At 41.1% G+C, this 13,922-nt stretch overlaps 1 protein-coding gene across 23 annotated transcripts in view; it reads right to left on the reverse strand.

Annotated features, from left to right (window-relative positions):
• MAP2 (microtubule associated protein 2) overlaps positions 1-13,922 on the reverse strand; it is a 282,714-nt gene that overhangs the window by 227,858 nt on the left and 40,934 nt on the right. For all 23 annotated transcript variants that reach the window (XM_081189952.1, XM_081189950.1, XM_081189942.1 and 20 more), the window contains exon 2: positions 9,902-9,972. The gene's annotated coding sequence lies outside the window, so the exon portion shown is untranslated. The remainder of the gene's footprint in view (positions 1-9,901; positions 9,973-13,922) is intronic.

The following is a 13,922-nucleotide window of genomic DNA, read 5'->3' on the forward strand; positions in this document are numbered from 1 at the left end:
GTGAATGCTCAATAAACAAGTCATCTGGAAATCACATACAGAAAGTAAATCAGAACTAATCAGAGGGAGGTTTGGTTCACAAATAACATTAAACCATAGTTTGAAATAAACCAAACAAACCATGAGCCTGGGTTTGGAGGACAAGACAAACCAGACTCTGGCTCATTTTATCTCCTCTGCAGTGAATCAGGAGCAGGAACAGAAGAGGGGTACTGTCATACCTCTTCTTGCGAACGCTTCATGTTGCGTTTTTTCGGGTTAAGAACGCGGCAAACCCGGAAGTGTTTACTTCCAGGTTTCACTGTGCGCACACGCGCAGAAGCATTCTGCATGGTTTGCACATGCGCAGAAGTGTTCTTCGTGGTTCGTGCATGCACAGAAGTGCTCTATCGCACTTCACACATGCACAGAAGCACCGCTCTGGTTACGGACTTTTCGGGGTGCGAATGGCACTCCGGAACAGATCGTGTCCACAACCAGAGGTACCCCTGTATTGTAGTAATTTTCTTCAGCAGCATGCACTAGTAAATCAAACCATAGTTTGTTTAAGCCATGGTTTTTAATGTGACATGCAAGCTGGGCCAGCAATTCAATTTGAAATAACCGTCTGCTCCAAGAGAAATATGGAAATCAAGCCTGCTGGGCCACCATAGTATCCCATTGCCTGCTTGCTATACATATTCCTGCTATGCGCAGGTGAATGTCTACGACTCAAGAGACATGCATTTGGCAGAATTTTGACTGCTTACTTTTAACAGCCTCCCGTGTGTTTTAAACACTGGAACAAAGATTAAACTCCACAAAGAAGTAAATGTCTTGAAAATTAACAATACTCCAGAAAACCTACTACCAGACTGTCATTATCACAAGGGAGTGCAGATAAAAAGAATATAATGCAGAAAAAAAATCAAGTTGTCTTTTAAGTAGTGTCCTAAATAGTTTTTGGTAAATAGATATGATTTCAACAGGCTCTTAGATCTGATGGTCTCCAGAGTGTTAAGTTCTGCGTAAGATAGTAATATTGGGATTTTTTTTATATAAAATTGAGATTTTATTCATTCATCCTCTCTGTACACTAATTAATTAGGGGTTGTTGTTTTTTTTACTATTGAAGATTCTTATAAAAGATGTAGCAAAGTAAGTATGAAAATAACCGGAATCCCAATACAATTCTTTCGCCTTCCATTTATACTGTGCATGCTTACTGTTGTCAGCATTAGGCCTCTACTCTGAGCTGTCATAGCTCTGGACAGATGCTCTTGGTCTTGCATAATTCTCAAGTCTCACCTGCTTGCCAACATGAGCACCTGAAAGTTCAAATCTGTTATACCCAATAAGGTGGATCAGAATGCAGATTAACTGGCAGCCTAGGAAATAAAAGAAGCCTTTTGGAAGATGCCGCAGAATTGGCAGAGCTACAGCTGGAGCAAATGCACGTGACAGCCCCTCCCTGTATAATACAAGATCCCTCTGGCTCATATCTTTCCAGATTCCACTAACCTTTCCCAGAAGCTGCTTGTACCTCTTTGTAAGATGGGCAAGAGGAAAAGAAACTAAAAATTGGGGCATTTGTGCTATAGATTAATCACCTATACTAGACATATTATTGAGGGACCTTCTATTTACTACCCCCTATGGTAGATGCTCTTTTGGAGCATATTAAAAAAAATAAAGTGTCCTATGTAAGCAGCATAAATTAAACAGCAAATGGTGCTCAATTCAAGCAGCATAAATCTACTGATACAGTTTTGTTTAAAGGCTTGAATTGAACCATGCTGATAGTTGTCCTGGTGCCAATGAATCAGTTAAAGGGAAATATTCATCTGCTATTCTCCCTGCATGTTTCATACTCCAGAGATCAGCAGCAAACAAGGAACCTGCCGACTGCTTGTGAATTCATTGATAATAGCAGGGAATTACTATGTGTACTATTGTACACTGTTGGTTCCAAAGAAATATTTGTGTATTAGCAACATTAGCACTGCATTTAAACCACCATGGCCAATGCTGGATCTGATTGCTCTTGTAAAAAGAATGTTCATCGTTTCTTTTGAGATTAGATTGGCATATATGTAGGGCTATTTCCCTCTTCCTCAGAACAGCCTGCGTTGAACTTCAAACTAGCAAAATCCCCATCACTTTGAAGGGAGAAGCTGTTAAGATGGCGGCCTGAACACTGCAAAACCTCAGTGCCTGCAATGTATCCTCACTGTTTGCAATGCAATGCTTTGAGAAAGGGAATGACTCAGCATTATTTAGCATTACTGCCGTTAGAGATTTCCCTTCAGTTATTTTCACCCACGACAGATAAGCTCCCTCTAATTTGAATACGGGATATTTTAACCTCTGCTGTTAATAACACTGCGTTTTAATACAGCTTGGCTTACCTCTCCTTCCTCCCAAGCTTTCCTCTCCTTAGTTGCTCTCCATATCTGTCAACAGCTTCAGCCTTCACCCTGTTGACCAGGCACACAGCCTTGGCTTCATCTTTGATACAACCTGGTCTGCCGCAGACGAATTGCACTTGTGCTGAGGGAACCGCAATGGCTGCCAGCCAGCCAGCTACTGAGTCATGTTTGAGGTCTTGTTGTTAGCATACAAAGACATGGACAACCCAGGACCAGGTTGAGCCATACTGGGTGCTTGTATGGTTGTGCATGAAAGGATGTGATTGTGTGTGTGCATGCACATGTGCGGACAAAAGAGAGGGGCGGGGAATAGGACTGGAAGAGGTTGAATGACAGACCAATCCTAGTCCCATATCATAGAATCATAGAGTTGGAAGAGACCACAAGGGCCATCGAGTCCAACCCCCTGCCAAGCAGGAAACACCATCAGAGCACTCCTGACATATGGTTGTCAAGCCTCTGCTTAAAGACCTCCAAAGAAGGAGACTCCACCACACTCCTTGGCAGCAAATTCCACTGTCAAACAGCTCTTACTGTCAGGAAGTTCTTCCTATTGTTTAGGTGGAATCTTCTTTCTTGTAGTTTGGATCCATTGCTCCGTGTCTGCTTCTCTGGAGCAGCAGAAAACAACCTTTCTCCCTCCTCTATGTGACATCCTTTTATATATTTGAACATGGCTATCATATCACCCCTTAACCTCCTCTTCTCCAGGCTAAACATGCCCAGCTCCCTTAGCCGTTCCTCATATATTGAGATGTTCTATTGTATTCAATGGGGCTTACTCCCAGGTAAATTTGGTTCACATTGTAGCCTGAAAGAAGGGAGAAGATGGTAGCTGATTTTGTGGATTGCTCTGTTAAGTGTTTGTGTGCCTGTGCAACGGCCAGTGTGAATAAGAATGAGGAAGAAAAATGAATGGAAGATGGACGTACAAACGGCAGAGTGTGTCACTAGCGTGTGGGCCTAACCATTTCCCCATTTTCCCAAATGCAGGCCTTGGCTCTGAAAGTGGCGCCCACCCCTGTCAGAGGAGATGCCATCAGAGCAAATGCTTTTCCCTCCTCCTGTGTGTGGGTGGCAGTTAACTTATTGGATCTCAGTATTTCCTCAGAGCCAAGAAACATTTTTTTTAAAACCCTCTGAGAGCAGCAACATGGGTTGGAGAATCTGAGCTGACTCTTCCTTGGCATGTTCCTCTAGTTACTTCTCACACAACTCTTGCGCATCATAGTAGCCTATTCATGGTTTTCATGTGAGTGAGTGAATGATAGTTAGTTGACCTCTACATCAGTATGGATGGAAACTCTGGGGTTTTTTTATTTAGTCATACTGCCACCCACACAAAGTACCACACATTAAGTCCCTCTTAATGTTCCCCACACACCTGAAAATGCTGCAGTGACTGCATTCCTGTTTCTCTGAGTGTACAAACATCCCACTCAACACAAGTCAGCCCTTCCAATTTGTCACCTTCTCCAAGTGCCAGATGCACAAAGAAGGCGACTCACTGTACAAAGCATGCATTCTTCAAGTGACAAACATAACAGGGCATCAGAAATGATTAGAAGAAGACAGCAACATTATATTGTAGGTGCTGCTGAGTAATTATACATCTCACAACTCTGTTTCTCTTTTCTTTTTCTGAAAGTGCTATTCCCCATTCATCTACCAAGTTATTGACAAGCTTGCCATTTTTAATTCATTTGACTAGCTGGAAGAAATCCCCAGCACCTTTTAGAAGGGCAGAAGAAAATAGTTAATTCTTACATGCACCATTTTAAAGGAGTGCTTCCACATTTTTAGGCAACAGACCCATGAAGAACGTGGTACGACCACTTAGAAAAGGGGTCTGAGCTTAGTAGCAAGAGTGCAGGCTTTGTGTGCAGAAAGGACAAGGTGCCAACTCTGGCAATTCTAGTTAATTGGACAGCATCTCTGGTAAGGAATTCTGCTTGGGACCCTGGAGAGCCATTGCTATCAGAACAGACAGTGTTGAGTCATGTGGAACAATAGTCTGGCTCAGTATATGGCAACTTCATACATTCCAGAAATATTATAGATTTCTAGGTGCTCTCAGCAAGTGATTATGAACCCAAGCGGAACAGCTTTCTGGATTAGTAGGGAAAATGTGGACATTAGTGAGAAATAATTTGTTAGAAATGGAGAGTATCATCTATATAACAACAGTTTATAGCATTTTCTTTCACTACAACATGAATCAAACATTATTCTAACCTCTCCCCACTATGAAATGCTGTAAGTTTTAAAAGAAGGCTTAAAAATACCATTTTGTGTTTGCTAACATCCACAATCACTTCTGTTTACAAAGCTGTTCACCCTCTTACTGCTATTTATTGATGATTTCTAATTGTTTTACTGATGATTTGTTAATTATTCTACATAATTTATGTTGTCTTTGTGATGTTCTATTATGTTGTTGTCGTTTACTGTTTGTAAGCCACTTTGAGATTCATTTCAATGAAAAGGGGGCACAGAAATATAATCAATCAATCATAATCTGTTCAAAACCCCAGGTGACATTGTTGCAATAATTCTCACATTGTAGAGGAAAATGAATACTCTAATTAGAATCATAGAATCATAGAGTTGGAAGAGACCACAAGGGCCATCGAGTCCAACCCCTGCCAAGCAGGAAACACCATCAGAGCACTCCTGACATATGGTTGTCAAGCCTCTGCTTAAAGACCTCCAAAGGAGGAGACTCCACCACACTCCTTGGCAGCAAATTCCACTGTCGAACAGCTCTTACTGTCAGGAAGTTCTTCCTAATGTTTAGGTGGAATCTTCTTTCTTGTAGTTTGGATCCATTGCTCCGTGTCCGCTTCTCTGGAGCAGCAGAAAACAACCTTTCTCCCTCCTCTATATGACATCCTTTTATATATTTGAACATGGCTATCATATCACCCCTTAACCTCCTCTTCTCCAGGCCAAACATGCCCAGCTCCCTTAGCCGTTCCTCATAAGGCATCGTTTCCAGGCCTTTGACCATTTTGGTTGCCCTCATCTGGACACGTTCCAGTTTGTCAGTGTCCTTCTTGAACTGTGGTGCCCAGAACTGGACACAGTACTCCAGGTGAGGTCTGACCAGAGCAAAATACAGTGGCACTATTACTTCCCTTGATCTAGATGCTATACTCCTATTGATGCAGCCCAGAATTGCATTGGCTTTTATAGCTGCCGCGTCACACTGTTGGCTCATGTCAAGTTTGTGGTCAACCAAGACTCCTAGATCCTTTTCACATGTACTGCTCTCAAGCCAGGTGTTCCCCATCTTGTATTTGTGCCTCTCATTTTTTTTGTCCAAGTGCAATACTTTACATTTCTCCCTGTTAAAGTTCATCTTGTTTGTTTTGGCCCAGTTCTCTAATCTGTCAAGGTCGTTTTGAAGTGTGATCCTGTCCTCTGGGGTGTTAGCCACCCCTCCCAGTTTGGTGTCATCTGCAAATTTGATCAGGATGCCCTTGAGTCCATCATCCAAGTCGTTGATAAAGATGTTGAGTAAGACCGGGCCCAAGACAGAACCCTGTGGCACCCCACTAGTCACTCTTCTCCAGGATGAAGAGGAACCATTGATGAGCACCCTTTGGGTTCGGTCAGTCAGCCAGTTACAAATCCACTGAGTGGTAACATAGTCAAGACCGCATTTTACCAGCTTCTTTACAAGAATATCATGGGGCACCTTGTCAAATGCCTTGCTGAAATCAAGGTAGGCTACATCCACTGCGTTCCCTTCATCTACCAGGCTTGTAATTCTGTCATAAAACGAGATCAGGTTAGTCTGACATGACTTATTTTTCAGAAATCCATGCTGACTATTGGTGATCACAGCATTCCTTTCTAGGTGCTCACAGACTGTTTGCTTAATGATCTGCTCCAGAATCTTCCCTGGTATTGATGTCAGACTGACTGGGCGGTAATTATTTGGGTCCTCTCTTTCCCCCTTTTTGAAAATAGGGACAACATTTGCCCTACTCCAGTCTGCTGGGACTTCGCCTGTTCTCCAGGAATTCTCAAAGATGACTGCCAGTGGTTCTGAGATCACATCTGCCAGTCCTTTTAATACTCTTGGATGCAGTTCATCTGGCCCTGGAGACTTGAATACATCTAAACTAGCCAAGTATTCTTGTACTATCTCCTTAGTTATTCTGGGCTGTGTTTCCTCTGCTGAATCATTTGCTCCAAATTCTTCAGGTCGGGCATTGTTTTCTTTATCGGAGAAGACTAAGGCAAAGAAGGCATTGAGGAGTTCAGCCTTTTCTGTGTCCCCTGTTTGCATTTCACCATCTTCTCCTCTGAGTGACCCCACTGTTAATTTGTTCTTCCTTTTGCTACGAACATACCCATAAAAGCCTTTTTTTGTTGCTTTTAACCCCTCTAGCAAGCCTGAGCTCATTCTGTGCTTTAGCTTTTCTGACTCTGTGTCTACATGTGCTGGCTATTTGTTTGAATTCCTCTTTGGTGGTTCCCCCCTTTTCCATTTTTTGTACACATCCTTTTTTAATCTTAACTCAGTTAAAAGTTCTTTAGATAGCCACCCTGGCTTCTTTAGGCACCTTCCATGTTTCCGTCTCATTGGTATTGCCTGAAGTTGTGCTTTTACTATCTCCCTCTTAACAAACTCCCAGCCATCATGAACTCCCTTTCCTTTTAGTATTACTGTCCATGGGATCTCACCCAGCACTTCCCTAAGTTTTATGAAGTCGGCTTTCTTAAAGTCAAGAAATTGAGTCCTAGTATGCTTGGCTGCTCCTTTCCGCTGTATAGTAAACTTCAGAAGAGCATGATCACTCGCGCCTAATGATCCTTCCACTTCTACCCCACTAACCAGGTCATCAACATTGGTTAGGACCAGATCTAAAATGGCTGTTCCTCTTGTTGCTTCTCCCACTTTCTGGACAATGAAGTTGTCTGCAAGGCCAGTGAGGAATCTGTTTGACCTTATGCTCTTGGCTGAGTTTGACATCCAACAAATATCCGGGTAATTGAAGTCCCCCCATTACTACTATCTCCCTTCCTTTTGCATGCTTGGCCATCTGTTCCAGGAAGGCATCATCTATGTCCTCCGTTTGGCTTGGGGATCTATAGTAAACTCCCACAATGTGGTCTCTGTTATTCTTCTCTCCCTTAATTTTGACCCAAATGCTCTCACTTTGGCTTTGAGGTTCTAAATCTTGGATCTCTTCACAGGTATACACATCCCTGACATATAACACCACTCCTCCTCCTTTCTTGTCTGGTCTGTTTCTCTGAAATAGATTGTATCGCCCCATTTTTACATTCCAATCGTGGGACTTATCCCACCAGGTTTCAGTGATGCCAATTATGTCATATTTAGTTTGCTGTACCAAGAGCTCAAGCTCATCTTGTTTATTTCCAAAGCTTTGTGCATTAGTGTACAGACATTGAAGTCTATTAATCATTCCCCCGTGTCTCTTATTTAAGGATTTTTTCCTCCCACCACTAGGTCTGCGTGCTGTTTGCTCCATTTGGTCTATGACATTTGGATGATCATCTTCATCAATTGATAGACTCCTACCTTCAGGAGCACTGTCTCCCTCCCCACATTAGTCAGTTTAAAGCCCTCCTGATGAGTTTTTTGAGATTTTTGGCAAAAACATTCCTCCCAACCGTTGTGAGGTGCAGCCCATCGCTTGCCAGAAGTCCATCTTCAAGAAACTGCAGTCCGTGATCTAAGAATCCAAACCGTTCCTGTTTACACCATTTGCGAAGCCAGCTGTTCACTTCCACTATTTTTCAATTAATTGAAAGCAAGTGGCTTCAGTCTATCTAATATCTCATCCAGGCTTTAAGTAAAGTGGCCTAAAATGAAGACTGCTCCACTTCCTGCCAGGATTAGACCAGCAAGTGAAAGAAGCTTATCTCCACTACCTTGTCCCTACAATTCATAGACAACCCAACTCTCTCTCTTAGGGATGCTCACCCACCCCAAAACTGGAGTTTCCTTCTGCAACAAGGCAGACTGTCAAGAGTCCAAACAGCCACTTCAAATTGCACACTATCCATGCCTTCTCTTTTCACTCAGATCCAGCAATCCCTCCTCTGCATGTGGTTCCCTACTTTCCACTAGACTAGCTCCCAACAGTATTCCTAGAGATGGAGTAAGAGACGGTTCCTCCGTGCTTCCCTCTCCCACCCCCAAAAGAGGAAGAATATCATCCTCAAAAGGCCTGCTGTGTCAAGGAAGATTTTTGTGGTCTGCAAAAATAATCTGTAGATTATCAAGAAAGGCGGGGGGGGGGGGGGAGAGAGATAACTGAGCTCAGTGTCAGCCTCCCTCACTTTCCTCCAGTTGAAAATACTAAAACTTGCTCACTTTGAGAGCATGGTTAGAGTTAGAGTTGCCAGGTTAACAGTAGAGCAGAGTGCGTGAAGAAACTACGGTTCTCCAAATGTTCTCATCATTGGCCCAGCTAACCTTGGGCTGATGGGGTTTGGAGTTCAACGACTAGAGGACCACAGGACTCTGAACTCTGGGCGATCTGTACACTACAAAAATGGAGGGTGCAGTTCATGCACAGGAGGTAAGAAGTGGGACGAGCAGCCACAATTTAGTCTCCCTCGTGTATTTCTTTCTATGCAATTTGATTTATGAAATGTGTGTTTAGTTTAGCTCTAATAGCATCAGAGCACTTGCCATTTTGAAAGGCTTTTTCAAAACAAAAGATGTCTGAAGATGCAAGATTTAATAACAGAAGGAGAAAGAAAAGGTATCATTTTAAGAGGGAAAGGGCTACAGAAAATATAAAAATAGAATTGGCTAAAAACCAGAAACCACAAAAAGAGATGTCATTCAGGAAATAGCACTAATGTGTCCCCATGCTGAAGAATTTCCCCCATGTATTACAGAGAAATCTTAGGAGAGCAAAAGGGATTTTCTGTGTGAAGGAGATGATTTTGATTATGACAAGACTGAGTTGCTTCTCTGAAATCTTAACCAAAGATTTCATCCTCCATTTATTGACTGCAGCTAGGGACATCATGCTTATGGACAAATTAGCCATTTCATAAAAGTAATTATGCCCTGGCTGGGGGGGGGGAGCGGGGGGAGGAAAGACTCACACCTTTTATTGACTTTGTTAAGAAAACCAAACATGGTTTCCACTGTTCACCAACACATGGAACCTTATGAAGAAACATATTCATTTGAGTGCTTTTCTTGGAACATCTAAAACTGCAACCATCAGTCACTGTTTTTCTTTCTTTTTCTGTACTCTGTTTTCCTTGTATGGGTATGTTTTGTTACTTGAAATTAAAAATCATTTTTTATAAAAAGGAAATGTATGCATTTTGCATTATCCTATGGGGGGCGGGACACTCTAAGTCTGTTTCTGTCCAGAAACTACATGCTACTAATCCTATCTACTGTTGGGGGTTTCTGAATCAGGGAGTGTTAAAAATAATTATATGTTAATCGTCTTTCATCCTTACTACAGAAACTCAAACACACTGACCTGGTTGTAGTGTACAAGCACACCGTCCTCTGGATTAGTTGACAATGTAAGACACCAGTCTCTTCACCCAGCTGAAGAAGAGAGACATAAAAAAGGGGGAAAGTGAAGTTAAAGCAACATTGGTATTAACCCTTGAAATCTGAGGGAAAGAAAATATTTTAAGCTGCTTAAATAATGGTCAGAAAATCATCAAATAGAAAACGAATCACAGTTATGTCAAAACAGAATTGTAATTCATAGGAAACATCTATTTCTTTTTTCCTGCTTCTTTATTGTGTGTTCCTATGTATTTAAATTTCAGTCAACAATTCCCAGAGAGACGGAATACTTCTGATAATTTACATACAGTGGTACCTCGGGTTAAGTACTTAATTCGTTCTGGAGGTCTGTTCTTAACCTGAAACTGTTCTTAACCTGAAGCACCACTTTAGCTAATGGGGCCTCCCGCTGCTGCTGTGCCGGAGCACGATTTCTGTTCTCATCCTGAAGCAAAGTTCTTAACCTGAAGCACTATTTCTGGGTTAGCAGAGTCTGTAACCTGAAGCGTATGCAACCCGAGGTACCACTGTATATGCAAAAAGGTGAGCATGAGCTGTGTTAGTATATATTTACATGGGGAAGCTTGTAATGTCTGAGATTCCAACAAGGATCTGCTGAAATGTGATCAACAAGTGGAAAGGGAGAAGCAGTGAAATTTCCACAATTTTTATATTTAAATCCTGCTTAGTGAAACATTTTAACATTCTCAGGCTCAATATAAACCTGGGATTCTTTTGCGCCTTCAATAACCATGTAAATGAGAGGATTTAGACATGCAGTTGCTGTACCTGCTAAATCCTCCCCCACCCCCTTCAACATATAAACATTTATGACTCAGGATGTCTGTCCTGCATCAAAACTGGCAATTGGCCCCCAACATCAAGATAGGGCTTATAGAAACTGGCTTAGAGATATGCATAACTGGCCACATCATTTTCTGTACACTGTAAGGCAATATAACTATTTCCAACACAATATTTTGTGGTTTCTTCCCTGTGTAAAATGGTGGTGCAGATGTGGTAAAATGTCACAGTCTTAAAATGTTCTTTTTCTAACTGTAATTTCATGTTCTTTCTCATATTGTGAGGATGGTTGCCCTGAAAGGAGGGATGAAAAAAAAGCTAATTAATAAAATTCTGAACTTAGGTGTCTGCATTTTGTGAAGTATCAATGGATTATTATTTCAAATTCTGAAAAAGTATTTTGGTTAGAGCAGATGTTGTAGATGGGTGGTGAATTGAATCCAGTGGCGCACTGGAGTCGCTCTCACACACAACACAAGCCAATTTTGACAGAAAAACTAGACCTATCAATCACCTGACATCAGGTGACAGCTGCAAGAGGTCTCACTCTCTGTGCCAATCTGCACTGAGAGCAAGCTCCTTTGAAGTGCCAATCAGCTGATTGGTTTCCAGGCTGTACATGCAAACAGGCATTTTCCTTCTCGGTCTGCAGACAGTTTGGATTCAAACCATGCTTGCAAACAGAGGGGGGGCTGACCCTGACTGAAGGCATCATTTGAATTCAAACCACACCTGCAAATGGGTTTTGAAGACACATTAGGTAAGGGATTTGCAAGTGCCAGCAATCAGTTGTTCATCAGTGCTTGGGAAGCCCTGCTGCTCATCTGATCAGCTTAATGGCTGGTCTTGCAAAGGCACAGGGGTAAGTCACACTTTGCCATCTTTTCCTGCCCTGATGTTATATATGACTTCAGGTGTAGGGCAAGTGAGTGCGGCTTAGCATCAAACAGCCTTGTGCTCAAGGGCCAGATATTCCACACAGAAGATGTAGTGCATGCTTTTTTCACATGGTGGCTGAACACCATTTTCATTTAACAGTGTTTCTATAAAATGACATAAAGATGGGAACTGTCCCAGAAGGAACTGGAAGCGGAAGGAAAAAACTGTGGAGTAGACAAGAAAGAGGAATATATATCCACGTTTTGTTTTGGACCATACTGATCTAAAAAGAGGATAAACTTAAACTTTTTTGGAAAGGGGGAGGTGCTTCATCTGACGAAAGGTTCCTCTCCAGAGCAAAAGACACATGGCACAGTTTTCATACCTGACAACATACACAGGCATACCAGATTTTGCTCTTCCATTCAAACTCTCTCAGCTAACAAGAAACTAATGGGTGAAGTAGCCCTTAACTGAGAAATGTTCACATTTATCACAATGCATTGCTAAAACTGGCAGATCAAGCTTCACTTGCCATAAAAGAAGCTATAATTTTGTATACGTATCCTCAAATTCAGTAAATCTAATTCTGCAAATGGGATATAATATAGAATCTACATTCTATGTAGAAAAAGAGGAAGAAGAAGAGATAGTAGTGGAGGAGGAAGAAGAAGAAGAGGAAGGGAAGGGAGAGAACAAAACCACTCGAATTTAAATTACTAGCTGTTGGTAAACGGGAAAGTAGTCAATATAATGAACTTGAAAGTTTTGTCGTGGAATGTGAATGGTCTGAATGAAAAAACCAAAAGGAATAAAATAGTAAATGTGTTGAAAAGAAAGAATTTAGATCTAATCTGTCTACAGGAGACACATGTAACTAAAAAGCACAAACATATTTTGGTACAGAAAAAATTAGGGGTTGAATTTACAAATTGTATAGCCGAAAAGAAAAGGGGGTTGGTGATATATGTGAAAGAAAAATGGGAACCCAAATTGATTTGTAAAGATGAGGAAGGAAGGGTCCTGGGAGTGCAAATTAACTTCCAGGGGGGGAAATTTAATGTGATAAATATATACGCCCCAAATTTGAATAAATCGGAATTTTTCAAAAAATTAGAAGAAACATTATTAGAGTTAGAATGTAATAAGACGATATTACTAGGAGATTTTAATGGAGTAATGAAACCGGAGTTAGATAGACAATCGGAAAGGAAAAAAAATAACCAAGGGAAACTGCCGAGATCTTTTAATGATTTGGAAGAATGTCTAGATTTAATAGACAGTTGGAGGTATAAACATACTTTAGAGAAACAATTCACTTTCTTCTCAGAGCCACACAAGAGCTGGGGCAGAATTGACCAAATCTGGGTCTCAAGGGAGCTCTCATTGAGAACTAGAAAGTGTGAAATTCAACCTAGAACCCTCTCAGATCACAACTCGGTTGTTTTGGAAATAAAAGGCAAGTCACAAGGCGGGTTTAGATGGAGGTTGAACGAATATTTATTGGATAACGATGAAGTGGTTGAAAAAGCTAAAACCACTTTAAAAGATTACTTTGACCTGAACCTCAATACAGAAACAAGTATAGATATAGTCTGGGACGCCAGTAAGGCGGTGTTAAGAGGGCTTTTCATCCAACAAAATAGTCACAGGAGAAAGGTAAGAGAACAAAAGAAAGAGGAAATCCTAACCCAATTAAGAGAGTGTGAGGAAAAATTAATAAGAAACCCAAAAGACGAACAAAACATACAAACAATAAAAATGCTACAATCTCAATACTCAATGTTAACAAACCAAGAAATCGAATGGAAAATTAAATTAATGAAACAAAAATACTTCGAGTCAGCTAATAAAACGGGTAAATTATTAGCTTGGCAACTGCGAAAAAGACAGAAACAAAACGTAATAAACAAAATAAAAATAGAGGAGCAATTGATAGAAGATCCAAAAGAAATAAAGGAGAATTTCCTCAAATTTTATGAGAAGCTGTATAAAAAATAACTCAAATAGAAAAGTACTTAGAAGATTACAGCGGAAGGACTATAACAGAGGAAGAAAAAACCCAATTAAATAACCCCATAAGAATAGAAGAGATACAAAACACAATAAAGAAGATGAAAATAGGGAAAGCCCCAGGACCAGATGGACTGTCAGCTAAATACTATAAAGTATTAGGAAACCAACTAACACCAGTGCTTTGTGACACTATGAACAATATTTTAAGAGGAGGAAGGGTACCAGAGACATGGAAAGAGGCTCACATTACATTGATTCCTAAACCGGATACGGACAAACTGAAC

This window comes from Podarcis bocagei (genome assembly GCF_964188305.1).
Source record: "Podarcis bocagei genome assembly, chromosome: 1".
Classification (NCBI taxonomy): Eukaryota; Metazoa; Chordata; class Lepidosauria; order Squamata; family Lacertidae; genus Podarcis; species Podarcis bocagei.